This window comes from Schistocerca americana, chromosome X (assembly GCF_021461395.2).
Source record: "Schistocerca americana isolate TAMUIC-IGC-003095 chromosome X, iqSchAmer2.1, whole genome shotgun sequence".
Lineage (NCBI taxonomy): Eukaryota > Metazoa > Arthropoda > Insecta > Orthoptera > Acrididae > Schistocerca > Schistocerca americana.
Window position 1 is genome coordinate 195,148,928 of NC_060130.1, and position 12,883 is coordinate 195,161,810.

Consider the following 12,883-nt stretch of genomic DNA (forward strand, 5'->3'; position numbering starts at 1 on the left):
GGAGGATGATCGATGACAGTGAAACAAAGGTGGACGATTGTTGCACATGTCACAATGCTAATTTGTGATCTACCTTTGTCATACTAAAGGAGCAGCATGTGTGGACAATCTCTTCTAACCCAGAATCTGATTTTAGCATGCTGTTTCTAATCCACTGACATACTTACATTACTCACCACCATGTTACATGCTACAATTCAGAGACCTCTCATGGCAGAGGGCTGCAAATATATATAAATGAAGAATAAAGATGTAGAATGTTAATAACATGTGCTTTATTTAAAATGCATTAAGAATTTATGTATAAAAAACTTGGAGGCATAAATTTTCAGCACACCCTTGTACATGCTCCCACGCAGGGCATTAGGAGCAGATAGAGGGCAAAATACTCAGAGATCTAATAGACTTAAAAGCAAAATATCAAGAGGGTTACATCTGAAAAAAAAGTTTATTGTAGCAATAAGTCTGGTAGCAGATGCATAATATTTGTCTCCAAAGGAGTTGCAGAGAATTTAAGGAGTTTCCCTTCCCAACAAATTGCAACTCGCTGGAACTTGGACATGGCAACCATGGCAGGAGAAAGATATGGATGCAAAGTATGAGGACATACCTAACCACACCACAGTTAGCTTGATTGGTAATTTCTTGTTAATTACTTTCACATTTGTGAGCAGGCTTTTCCTTTTACGAAAGTTATAGGGAAAGAAGTGTAATATCTGAAAGATTTAAAATGTTTATCAGAGCTAGCATTCCTGGCAGACGTGAAAATACATCTGAACAATTTAAAATGTTACTGCAATGGATGGAGAATAAAATGGTTGATGTGCAAAACAAAATCTGAGTGTTCTTGGAAAAGCTATGTTTGAGACTGCAATTTAACATTTTTGGGTCACCTGGCTTCTTTAAGATTACTAGTTTTACTGATTACCAAGTCAAGATAAACCAGTTAAGCATGTCTTTAAAAAGGGACTGCAGGAGCTCAATATTTTGGAAATGGAAATTAAATTATTCAACAATCCTTTCCTGGTTTCATTCCATGATCTGTCACCATTACCAAAGTTAAAATATGTGAATCTTGTATTTCTAACTTCAATGAAAGAAAGATACCACAGCACACTGACTTTGTCCTAGTGGGATTTTTCATTACAGCAAAAATGTTTCACAACCTATACAAAAATATGGTCATGATCATGTGCATGTTTGGGTATATATACACTAATGTTATCACTTTTTTTGTCCATAGCAAGAGTAAAAAGCAAAGAAGGGAGTTTTCTTTATGAGGTTACAATTAATCTTCCACAGTAACACTGCAAACACTTTGATTCTCAATATTTCCTCTTAATCTGGAAAAACCTCAAACTTCAGAAGCCTAATGAACATATTACATACTATTAATAGAATTCCTTATTATTTATTTCCTTTGTTTCCTGCATTTTTTAGTTAATGTAACACTCCAAATTTGTTGTTGGCAATAACATAATGTGCACCATTTATAGTTGTCAGATTACAAGGTGCTGCCGTGCAGGCTAATTCAATTCCTCACTGACACCAACACTGGTTGGAGCAATCCACAAATTATTACAAGCACATAAGTTGGAACAACCTGTTCTAGCTGCAGAGAATTACATCATCAGTTGCTGTATAATATACATATGAAGCACCAAGAAATGCTAATTACTTTAATGAAAAAACAACTGTAGCTCACAAGTCTTTATAAATATGTTTCTTCCTAACCCATATGGTATATAAACCAGTCTTTAACATGAGTGGATGGATTACTATGTAAGAACCATCACAATGGGCAATCTAATCATGTGCAAAATTTAATAAATCAGTTATAACTGACACCAATTTGAAACAATGATACAGTTAATTTTGAATACATACCTGCAACATTGAAAGTTTATCACACATATTGCATACATGCTGAACATCTTCATCCAGCTTACGAGCCTGTAGCAAGTGGGCAGCCTGAATTATGGGCTGTAATGTGGTTGGCACATCAGTACACTGGAACAAATGTGATAATTAACCATTTAAAACACTTAATTTTGCTGCATTTAAAATTATTAAGAGAACACCAAGTACTATGTTTTGGTCTGTATTGAACAGCAGAATTGAATAGACATCCACAAAAGAAATCTGAATTCTTCAGTTTACCAAATGTGGGCACTGATATAATCAAGACATCCACAAAAGAAATCTGAATTCTTCAGTTTACCAAATGTGGGCACTGGACTTCAACTGGTGATCATCTGAAGTACTATTTTATGTAAAAACTAGTGGAATACTGGTAAAAAAGATCTATGTAGATTCCCATTTCCTTTCAAATTTTAATGCTCTGTTGATAGTACAGCCAGGAAAGGGAGGAACACTTGTGATAATGTGAAAGGGTCAAAAAAGAAATCAGTGGTGAGGAGTAGAAAATTTAGGACTGGTCCTGTATGAAATTCCATGAACAAACACAGATGAATGATTTTAGTGTCACATGGACATCTTTGATTATTATTCACAGAAAAGGGGAGCACTCTACAACACAAATGTAGAGTGGGGTTCCTACAAATGATAGCTTTTCTCCTATAAAACTCTATTCCATGCAGGAGCACACAGATCCACTTCACTGCATTATTAAATCACTTAACTCAGTCACAAATGGGAAACTGGGATGGCTGGTGCAGTTATTCCTACTCACTGAAATGAATGGCTACAGATGACAGTGATAGACCACCAATATGTTAGAAATATCAATAAACTGCCAAAACAATACTGATATTCATACATTGCTACTGTACCACTGATATTTTTCTCACTATACTGGCCTTTCATAATTATGTTTGATGCACATTTTTACTGGAGACTGAATTAAATAATCACTGTTTTTCAGGTATCCCTGTTAGAGGGACTCGGTAAAATGAAGACTCATTAAGTACTGTTAATACCAGATTGATATGACACATAATAAAGAAGATTAGAGATTGTTACATTCATAAAATGACCAGTAAATATCAATGTGCAAAGCATGGTGTGCTCTGAAACATTTGTGCTTGCATCAGTGTTGAACTCTGTTGTTGGATCTTTCTTAATCTGTGTTACAGAGCAGACAAACTTTCAATCTCCATGTCCTTTGGTGGGGTGCAGACGTCCAACAATGTCACCTACTCATACATTCACTGCCCTTCAACCACTTTCCATGGATACTGAGAACAGTAGCACACAAAGAGCTAACCAACTTAGGTTTCAAGTCATGATAACTGCCATTTGTAGTAGTAGTATTAGTAGTAGTAGTAGTAGTAGCAGCAGCAGCAGCAGCAGCAGCAGCAGATTTGTTCATCCGTAGATCTCTTATTACAAGGATATTGGACATGTAAAAGTATTTACAAGTTTAGAACAATTTAAAATAAGCTAATTAGTAGACACACACATTTCCAGACTTCTAGTTAGAGAGAACCATTAGATTTACTCCTGGTATAGAATACTTTTTTTTACAAATAATTTGTTAAATAATGTAATGCCACACTGTTCAGTCACATCTCACTATCAGTCACTGCACATGGGCCGTTTTCTGTACCGCAACTTCCCATTTGCTATCCTGAAAAACTGAATCAGCATTCCTCCATAAAGAGCGAGATATTGAGCTCAGAAAGAGGAAGAGACGTTACTATTGTGCCATGCATAGCTTGGGGATAAGTATTTCTAGAAAGGAAAAGAGAAGGAAAAAAACTAAGTGAAGGTGTTATGTGGAATGTGGAATGTGGAATGTTGTATGGTGTATGTTTTATTACCATCATCATCATCATCATCATCATCATCATCGTCTATTTATTTATTTGTATAACTTTTTTTTATCAAACCCCTACTCTATTTTAGCTAAGTAATCCTTCAATGTATAAAATATATTGTATAACAGGCACTTTTTAGCTGTCTTTTTAAAGAAGTGTATTTCTGCAATTTCTTTAATCTCTTTAGGTAATTTATTGTACAGTTTTATTCCTTGGTAGAAAGTGCTGTTTTGAGTTTTATGTTTCTTTTCTTGGTAAATGTAAGTTGAATCTATCTCTTGTTGCATGGCCATGGACAGGGCTGTTTGTGCAGTAATTATGAATGTTATTTTTGATGTGTACACTTGACTGGTAAATGAATTCACAAGGAGCAGTTAAAATCCACAGTATTATGAACAGAACTTTACAAGTATGAAAATTGTGTTCATATTTTGTGCATTTGTTCCCCAGAAAAGAATGCCATAGCTAATCATTGAGTGTACATATGAATAATATGTAACTAAATGACACTGCATGTTACACACTGATGATAGGATTCTAAGGGCTGATGACATTCTGTTTGCAAGTACCTTTGTGCGTTCACACCACTTCAACTGAGAATCAATAGTCATTCCTAAAAATTTTGCATTTATTACACAGTCTATAGAGGTAAAATCTACATTTAACATGGTCATTTTTCCTCTTCAAACTGAAATTCATGGCATTAGTTTTCTTCATGTTAAATGTCACTTTATTGCTTATTGACCAATCATAAACTTCCTTGAGAGTTTCATTTGCATTCTTGGCAATGACTTCACTTGTTTTCTCCACGACAATAATATTGCTGTCATCAGCGAAGACCATTTTTTCACCACGAGTAACACAAGTGGGAAAGTCATTGATGTGCTGCCTTGTGGAACCACTATATTAGTGTATTTTGGTTCTGATAAGAGTTTTACTAAATGTTTAGTTCTATTTGAAGTATGTGTTCTCTATTCTTTGTGCCCTACCTGCTTCATATGATGGAAAACAGTCATTAGCTACTCCTCTTATTCCTAATGCTTCTAATTTATTTAATAGAATCTTGTGGTTGACTGTATCAAACGCCTTAGAAAGATCCAAAAATATGCCTGTGACATACTCATCTTTATCAAGAGCATCAAGTACAACTTTTGTGAATTCTTCTATCGCTGACTTCGTATTTTTGCCACTTTGTAAACCAAACTGTGATTCGCTTAAAAGACTGTATTTATTCAGGTAATTCATTAATCTGTCTTTCATAATTGCTTCTATTATTTTTGAGAATGCTGACAGCAGGGAAATGGGCTGGTAATTTTCTGTGTCTTCTGCATTATATTTCTTAAGCAAAGGTACAACTCTTGCCTGCTTTAACTGCTCTGGAAATATCCCTGATGCGAAGGATTCATTTATTATATTTGTTAAGGGGCCTTGTATAATCCCTATGCATTGTTTCAGTACAAACACTGGTACTTTATTTAAGCCTGCTGACAATTTATTTTTTAGTTACTGAACAGTTTTATTAACTTCATTCTCTGTGGTTGGAAGTAACATCATTGTATTTAGTGCAACATTATTTACAGGTGTTATATTTGTTTTGGGGAATTTTTGCTGTAACTTGTTGGCAATACTTGAAAAATGCTCATTTATATAGTTTTCTAAGGGTTGTGGATCATTTATTACCTTATCCCGCTCCCTTCGCAGTATGTTATTCTGCATTTGTTTGCCTCTCTCCATTTCCTTTTTTTATAACATCCAAGACTGTTTTGCTTTTATTCTCTGCATTATATATTATTTTATCATTAAATGACTTTTCTGCAGAAATCAGCACATTCCTGTAGGATCTTTTTGTATCTATGGTAGAAATTTAAGAATTCTGGATCATTGCAAATCTTTTTGTTGGAACTGAGTTGTTTAAGTGTTTGGGAGCACTTCCTAATACCTGCTGTTATCCATCTGTTTTTGTCAGATGTTCATACAGACATGCATACTTTTGGAAACGCCTTTTCAAAGTTAAATTCAAACAATGTGGAGAATTTAGAGAATTTCATATTCACATTGGTTTCCTTCTGATAGATGTCATTTGTAGACTTGGAGTTTAGGGAATGATTTGATGCCTGATTTTATTACTGTTATTTGACAGAGATTGTCTGATAGTTTGAGATCTTTTACAGCTAAATCACATTTTTCCCTGTCCATATTTGTGGCCACATGGTCAATTACTGATGCAGTCATTGTAGTAACCCTTGTTGCACTATTGACCAATAGGGACATGACAAAACTCTGAAGCATGTTTATGAAGGTGCTGCTGGATTCATCTATGATATTAGTGTTGATGTTAATGTCCCCACACAGAATTACGTTGACCTTTGCACTTCAGACTACTTCTAGAACTTCTGTTAATTTATTGAAAAAAATGTCCACACTACTACTGGGAGATCTATACTCACACAAAAGGATTAATTTCTTGGTGATATCAAGCCCTGTTAATTCTGTAGCTAATATTTCAAAGTGTTTGTCTTCACTTACTGTACTGAGGTCATGTCTTCATTTGAACTGTATTCCTTTTCTAATATAAATGCATGATCCTCCACCCCTTGAAGTAGTTGCCATTTCATACAATGATAATACTACATATTTGATTTCTATGTCTCTACACCAGTGCTCAGTAATACAAACTACTATGCAGTTCAAAGATTGGAGCTCAGCTTCTAATAGTTGTATTTTAATTTTTATTGATTGCATGTTTTGATGGAGGATTGTTAAGTCTGTGAAATGCCCCATGTTACTCTTTCCAATGGTTTATTTTTGTTTGCGACATCTGGTACGTGTGAAATTTGAAGTGTTAAAATATGTCTTGTGAGTGATTGTTTCAGTATTTTTTAAACTGCTCGAGATAATCTCTATGAGGGGAACCTGGTGTCTGGATTTATCCTAAAAAAGACATACTTTTCCTACCTATGACATCAGTTATTTGACCATGTGTTGCCCAAGATCCACTCCCTATACTTTCATGAATCAGCTGTATCAATCTTCCCTTCCCAGTCCTGTTTAGGTGCAGGCCATGCCTAGTGAAACCCCATCTGTTGATAATCCCGATGGGCAGCAGAGAAACATGAGCAAAGTTGGTTGTCCTCAGAGCCATCCTTAACCCCACATTGATTCACCTCACAGCTCCATCAAGGTGTGGTTGATCATGAAGCAGGAACAGCTCAACAAAGTGTACGTTGGTGCCATGAGTCAGGGAAGCTATCTTGTCCATGTCACCACCTATGTCATATGCCCCATCCCTGTCCAAACTGTTTCCCATCCCACCCACTATCACTACATGGTCCTCTTCTGTGAAGTCCCTACATAAAGACTCTAGGTCCTCTATCAAATGACTTAGCCCTGCATTTGGATTGAAGATGCTGGTGGCCTGGTACGCTGCCCCGAAACTTTCCTTTAGCTGAGGACCTACACCTCAACCATGGCTACTACCTAGCAGCAGCACTTTCTTCTTCCTAACACTTTGTACATTCCTAGGCTTCTTGGCCATGGTTGAAGTGTGCTGCATATTTCCTGCTCCTCATTCTACCTGAGGCTCTTCTCCATGTAACTCTGGTAGTGGTAGATGCCTGTTTTTGCTGTTGACGATAAAACTGTCAGATCATGTTCTGTTTCTTCCTATCCTCCTACCAGCTGCCACTTCCCATCCACCCTCATCCCCCTATCTCCCTTGATCCTTATGAATTCCTTCCTTGCTCCCTCTGACTGTGTCTGAAGGGCATAGAATTTCCTTTCCTGTTCCCCAATCAAAATGTTCCTACTGCATACTCTGCAGTTCCAGGAGAGAGCCTCTTCTGTTCTCCCAAAATTCTCCCCATTTCTATGTTTGCTGTTTATTGTACATGAATAAACAAACATTGTTCTTTAGGCCACACTATTGTTTATGTCTAACATTATGACACAATTGGTGTTGAGTGTGATGTTCACTTCATCATGCTCAGTGTATTTGGTTTTTCTGTCAGTTCTCATGTCCATGCAAGCAGTGCTGAAATCTCTCCTTTAGGAAAAGGAGTCCCTTTCAGTTGCTACCACAAATTTGTCAGCCACACTGACTGTGTAGATAGGCTTCTATGTTGTCAGCATAACCACTACCCTTTCCCCATTATGGTGTTGGGTCTGAAGACAATTGGCTTATGAGAAGTGGCTTAGGTAACACCACTTTGTTTTTGGTGTCACCAGTGCAATCATGCTTAAGGCTTTGTTCACTTCTTGGATTTCCCCTCAAATTTACCATTTGTTGTTCCATCTTGTCCCACTCCAGGAACCATCATCACTTTCATTTGATGAAACGTGTAAGTGTGTAATTTCTCCAGTTATCACCAAAAGCGCATGCATGTAATTGCAGCACATGCTGAGTTCTATTGTTGACATAAATAGCCCCATTAGTCCTACGGCCTCAGTTGCAAATATCAGTTTGTTACTGATGCTTGTCAGGATTCACATGCTGAGTCTATGGTCTGTGTTGCCACCATTCGATTGGCTCCAGAAAGGAGGGGCATCAACACAGACTACAGTCTGATAATCTATTTTTGGCTGAAGTGTTGAATATTAGTCAATCTTTTGAGGCATCTCATGCTGTTGGTGATTAGACTGAGGCTTGGTATGATGTCACCACAGCAACTTCTGTTCCTGGTTGTTTGACATCAGTTAGTTCTTGGGGGAAGAAGGAGGGGAGGGTGGAGTATACCAATCAGATTCCTTTCAGAGTATGCGCTTTTCTTAGCAATTGTATACAACCACTCACTTGACAAAAGGTCTGTTCCTAAAGACTGGTAATAAGCACAGGTCACACCAATATTCAAGAAAGGAAATAGGAGTAACCCATTGAACTACAGACCCATATCATTGACCTCAATTTGCAGTAGGATTTTGGAGCATATACTGTACTCTAACATTATGAATCACCTTTAAGAAAATGACTTATTGATACACAACCAACACGGATTCAGAAATTATCATTTTTGTGCAATGCAGCTAGCTCTTTATTCCCATGAAGTAATGAGGGCTGTTGACAAGGGATCTCAGATCGATTCCATATTCCTAGATTTTCACAAGGCTTTTGATAATGTTCCTCACAAGTGACTATTAATCAAATTGCGTGCATATGGAGTATTGTCTCAGTGGTGTGACTGGATTCACGATTTACTCTCAAAGAGGTCACAGTTCGTAGTGATAGACAGTAAATCATCAAGTAGAACAGAAGTTATATCTGGTGTTCCACAAGGTAGTGTCATAGGCCCTCTGCTGTCCCTGATGTACATAAATTATCTAGGTGATAATCTGAGCAGCCCCCTTAGACTGTTTGCAGATGATGCTGTAATTTACTGTCTATTAAAATCATCAGACGATCAATTCCAATTACAAAATGATCTAGAGAGAATTTCTGTATGGTGGAAAAAGTGGCAATTGGCACCAAACAAAGAAAATTGTGAGGTCATCCGCATGGGTACTAAAAGAAATCCGATAAACTTTGGGTATATGATAAATCGCACAAATCTAAAACCTGTCAATTCAACTAAATACCTAGGAATTACAAGTATGAGTAACTTAAATTGGAAAGACCACATAGATAATATTTTTGGGGAAGGTGAAACAAAGACTGCGCTTTGTTGGCAGAATACTTAGAAGATGCGACAAACCAACTAATGAGACAGCCTACATTACACTTGTTCATCCTCTGCTGGAATATTGCTGTACAGTGTGGGATCCTTACCACGTGGCATTGAGGGAGGACATCGAAAAAGTGCAGGAAAGGGCAGCTTGTTTCGTGTTATTGCATAATAGGGGTGAGAGTGTCACCTGACATGATACGTGAGTTGGGGTGGTAGTCACTGAAACAAAGGCAGTTTTCTTTATGGCAAGATCTATTTATGAAAGTTCAATCACCAACTTTCTCTTCTGAATGCGAAAATATTTTGTTGACAACCACCTATTTAGACAGGAATGATCATCATAATAAAATAAGAGAAATCAGAGCTCGAATGGAAAGATTTAGGTGTTCTTGTTTCTGATGCGCCCTTTGAGAGTGGAATGGTAGAAAAGTAGTATGAAAATGGTTCAATGAACCCTCTGCCAGGCACTTAAGTGTGAATTGCATAGTAACCATGTAGATGTAGATGGCAAGTTGCCCAGTGCCTAGGGCACATAGCCTTGACATGCTACATGAAACAGTGTGGGAAAGATGGGTGAGGTGGTTGGTTGTCATTTGTCACTGTCGATGAGGGTGCAGAAGCTGCGTGCACTGTATATAATATTTTGCATGCGTCATTCCAAGCCCTCTTCTGCAGGTGTTAATTGTGTATCTCCAATGCTTATGACTTTTAACAAACTGTTTATTGAAGTGTGAGTAATAGACAAAGAGTTCAGGCAACAAGTGGACACACATATGCAGCTCTGACATTGCTAAACTTGTGAACCTATGTTAATTTGGTATGTTTGGCATTGTGTCTGTGTACTTAACATCTGGCGAGTTACAACTGAACAACGTATTCCAGCTTTGGGGCAATTTACAGCTTGCACTGTGTATAAATCTGTGGTTCATTCCTTAACTCTTCTGGTAGTGGATGATGCTGGTGCCAACAATTTATTTGGTCTGGATGCTTTCCATGTTTCTGGTTTTTTATTGCAGGTGCAGAGCACCTTGCTTCTGATGAGGTCCCTTTAGCAGCAGTCAGATTCGCAGATTCTGAGTTCACATTTTTTTATGTTTTAGGTTGTGCCACTAATTTTGCAGCCCACATTACCTTGAAACCTACTGTGCAGCCACATTTTTACATGTGTGCCCTATTCCTGTAGCTTCGAACAAACAAATGAAATCAGAATTGTATAGGCTGATGATTTTGGGGTCTTACAGCCTATTACAACAAATATGTGGCCTACCCTAACTGTCTGCTAAAAAATCAAATGGTGAGTAGCGCATCTGCAGTGACTATAAAGTTTCCGATAACACTCACACTATTATTGACACTCACCCTTTGCCCCATCAGGATGAGTTGTTGGTCAGACTTATAGGAGGCTAGTTATTTGCTAAAACTGAATTATCTGAAACCTATTTACGGGTTGCATTGGATGAGGATCCAAAAAGGCTCCTTGTGACTGGGATGCCCTTTGGGATATACCAAAATCAGTGCCTCCCATTTGGTGTGGCTGGCACACCTGTGATTTTTTCAGAATTTTTGGAACAATTGATGATGTCTGTTCTGGCATGCATCAACTATCCTGATGATATTGTCATGATGGGTGCATCCAAGGAAGAGCATTTATGCAACTTATGCTACTTGGTCATGGCCTTACATACTGCACCCATCAATTGTGTATTTGGGGTTTGAGTTCTCTCAGGATAACATAAATCAGGGTTGATCAAGATTTCAGCTCCCAGGCCATGCCCAGACACGAGGGCCAAAGTGCTCAGCCTCCCTTCATGTTTCCCCTATTGCCATGATACACTGTCTCAGTGCAAGGTGGGAGAAGAGGGGAAAACGGAACACACCTCATTTAAATTGCAGTGCAAGCACACTGCATACTACGTGGTTTTATATTTCACATTTACCAACAACATAGCTAACAAAAAACAAATTTTCGGTATTATTTAATTATTTTTGGCTCATTGAAGACATAATTTTTATCTGGTAGCAACTGTTGGTATATGGACAGATGCAGACAATTTCACAGTTTTGCACTCAAGTTGCCACATAATTGTGATTTATTTAGTTTCATAGTCAAAAAAATGTTTTTCACACAAATATGATGATTGAAGCATTGTAGCACTTTTGTAATCTCATTATGATGACTTTGAAACTCTACCTGGTGAAATATAGACATTCTGGACAGTTTTAATGCAGAAAGATTTGTAATGAAAACTAGAATTACAAGGCAGTTCAATCAATTGCATCTGTATAAGATTAGGGGCACTTTCAACTGAAACAAAGGGTCTAAGAAATAGATGTACAATTGACAGTGTCCTCAAAATCTTTATAAAACTATCCTTGTAATTCTTGCAAGGCCACAATGGATTCCTCAAACCTTGTATTTTCTTCAATGCTAGTCAGCTTATGGAACTGGACTGTCTTTGCCAGAATGTATCCCTTCTACAACATGATTTTCTTTTCAAATGCATCCACATAAAATCAGAAAGAAGTGTGGATAGTGTGCAGTCGAGTCTACTTCAAATGCAAAGTCTGTAATCCATTGTGGATGTTCAAATTTTCATTCCTGCTCTCCTTTTTCCTTCATAAATTCAATAATAGTGACTTTTAAGTCAAGAAATCATTCCAGGCATGCCCCTTGACTTAATGAATGTACTTTCAGTAATATATGAAATCTCTGCACCCTTTGTTCAGGCCGGCCGAGGTGGCCGTGTGGTTCTAGGCGCTGCAGTTCGGAACCGCGGGACTGCTACGGTCGCAGGTTCAAATCCTGCCTCAGGCATGGATGTGTGTGATGTCCTTAGGTTAGTTAGGTTTAAGTAGTTCTAAGTTCTAGGGGACTGATGACCTAAGATGTTAAGTCCCATAGTGCTCAGAGCCATTTGCACCCTTTGTTCGGTTCTATTGAAATCTATTGCAACTGACAATGGAATAATGTGTGTGACTTCAGAAATTTTACTGGTCATACCAGCAATTTCTTTAGGCACTCCTGGCCTGCAAATGCTATTTGACTTACAGAACAATGAATCCCATACGTATCATCACAGTTTTTTGCTCTTTCATTGTCAACTAAACCTTCAAATTCTTGTTGCATAGTATTGTAATTTCATTTCATAGCAAATATACAGTACCTGTCACTTATGCGAACTGAGAATTCTCATCCCTCTCTTCTGTCATTCCTATTCACTTTAAAGGATTGCAGTGATAGATTGCTAGACTGCCTCTTTTTGTAAAACAACCAGTGGACCTTTGAACATCCTTCCATACCATCAACAAACAGCAAAGGTTAAACAGCACTGACAGTGCAATTCTGCCAAACTCAGAAAGTTGTGCCAACTGAAAAATGCTGCACCACACTAGTAAATGAAATGTCACAACATTCCCTGTATGTCCAAGGAGGACTGAGCAAAGCCA

At 37.7% G+C, this 12,883-nt stretch overlaps 1 protein-coding gene across 1 annotated transcript in view; it reads right to left on the reverse strand.

Moving 5' to 3' along the window:
* Positions 1 to 12,883, reverse strand: part of LOC124555909 (unconventional myosin-Vb-like) — a 65,179-nt gene that overhangs the window by 18,273 nt on the left and 34,023 nt on the right. The window lies entirely within an intron of this gene.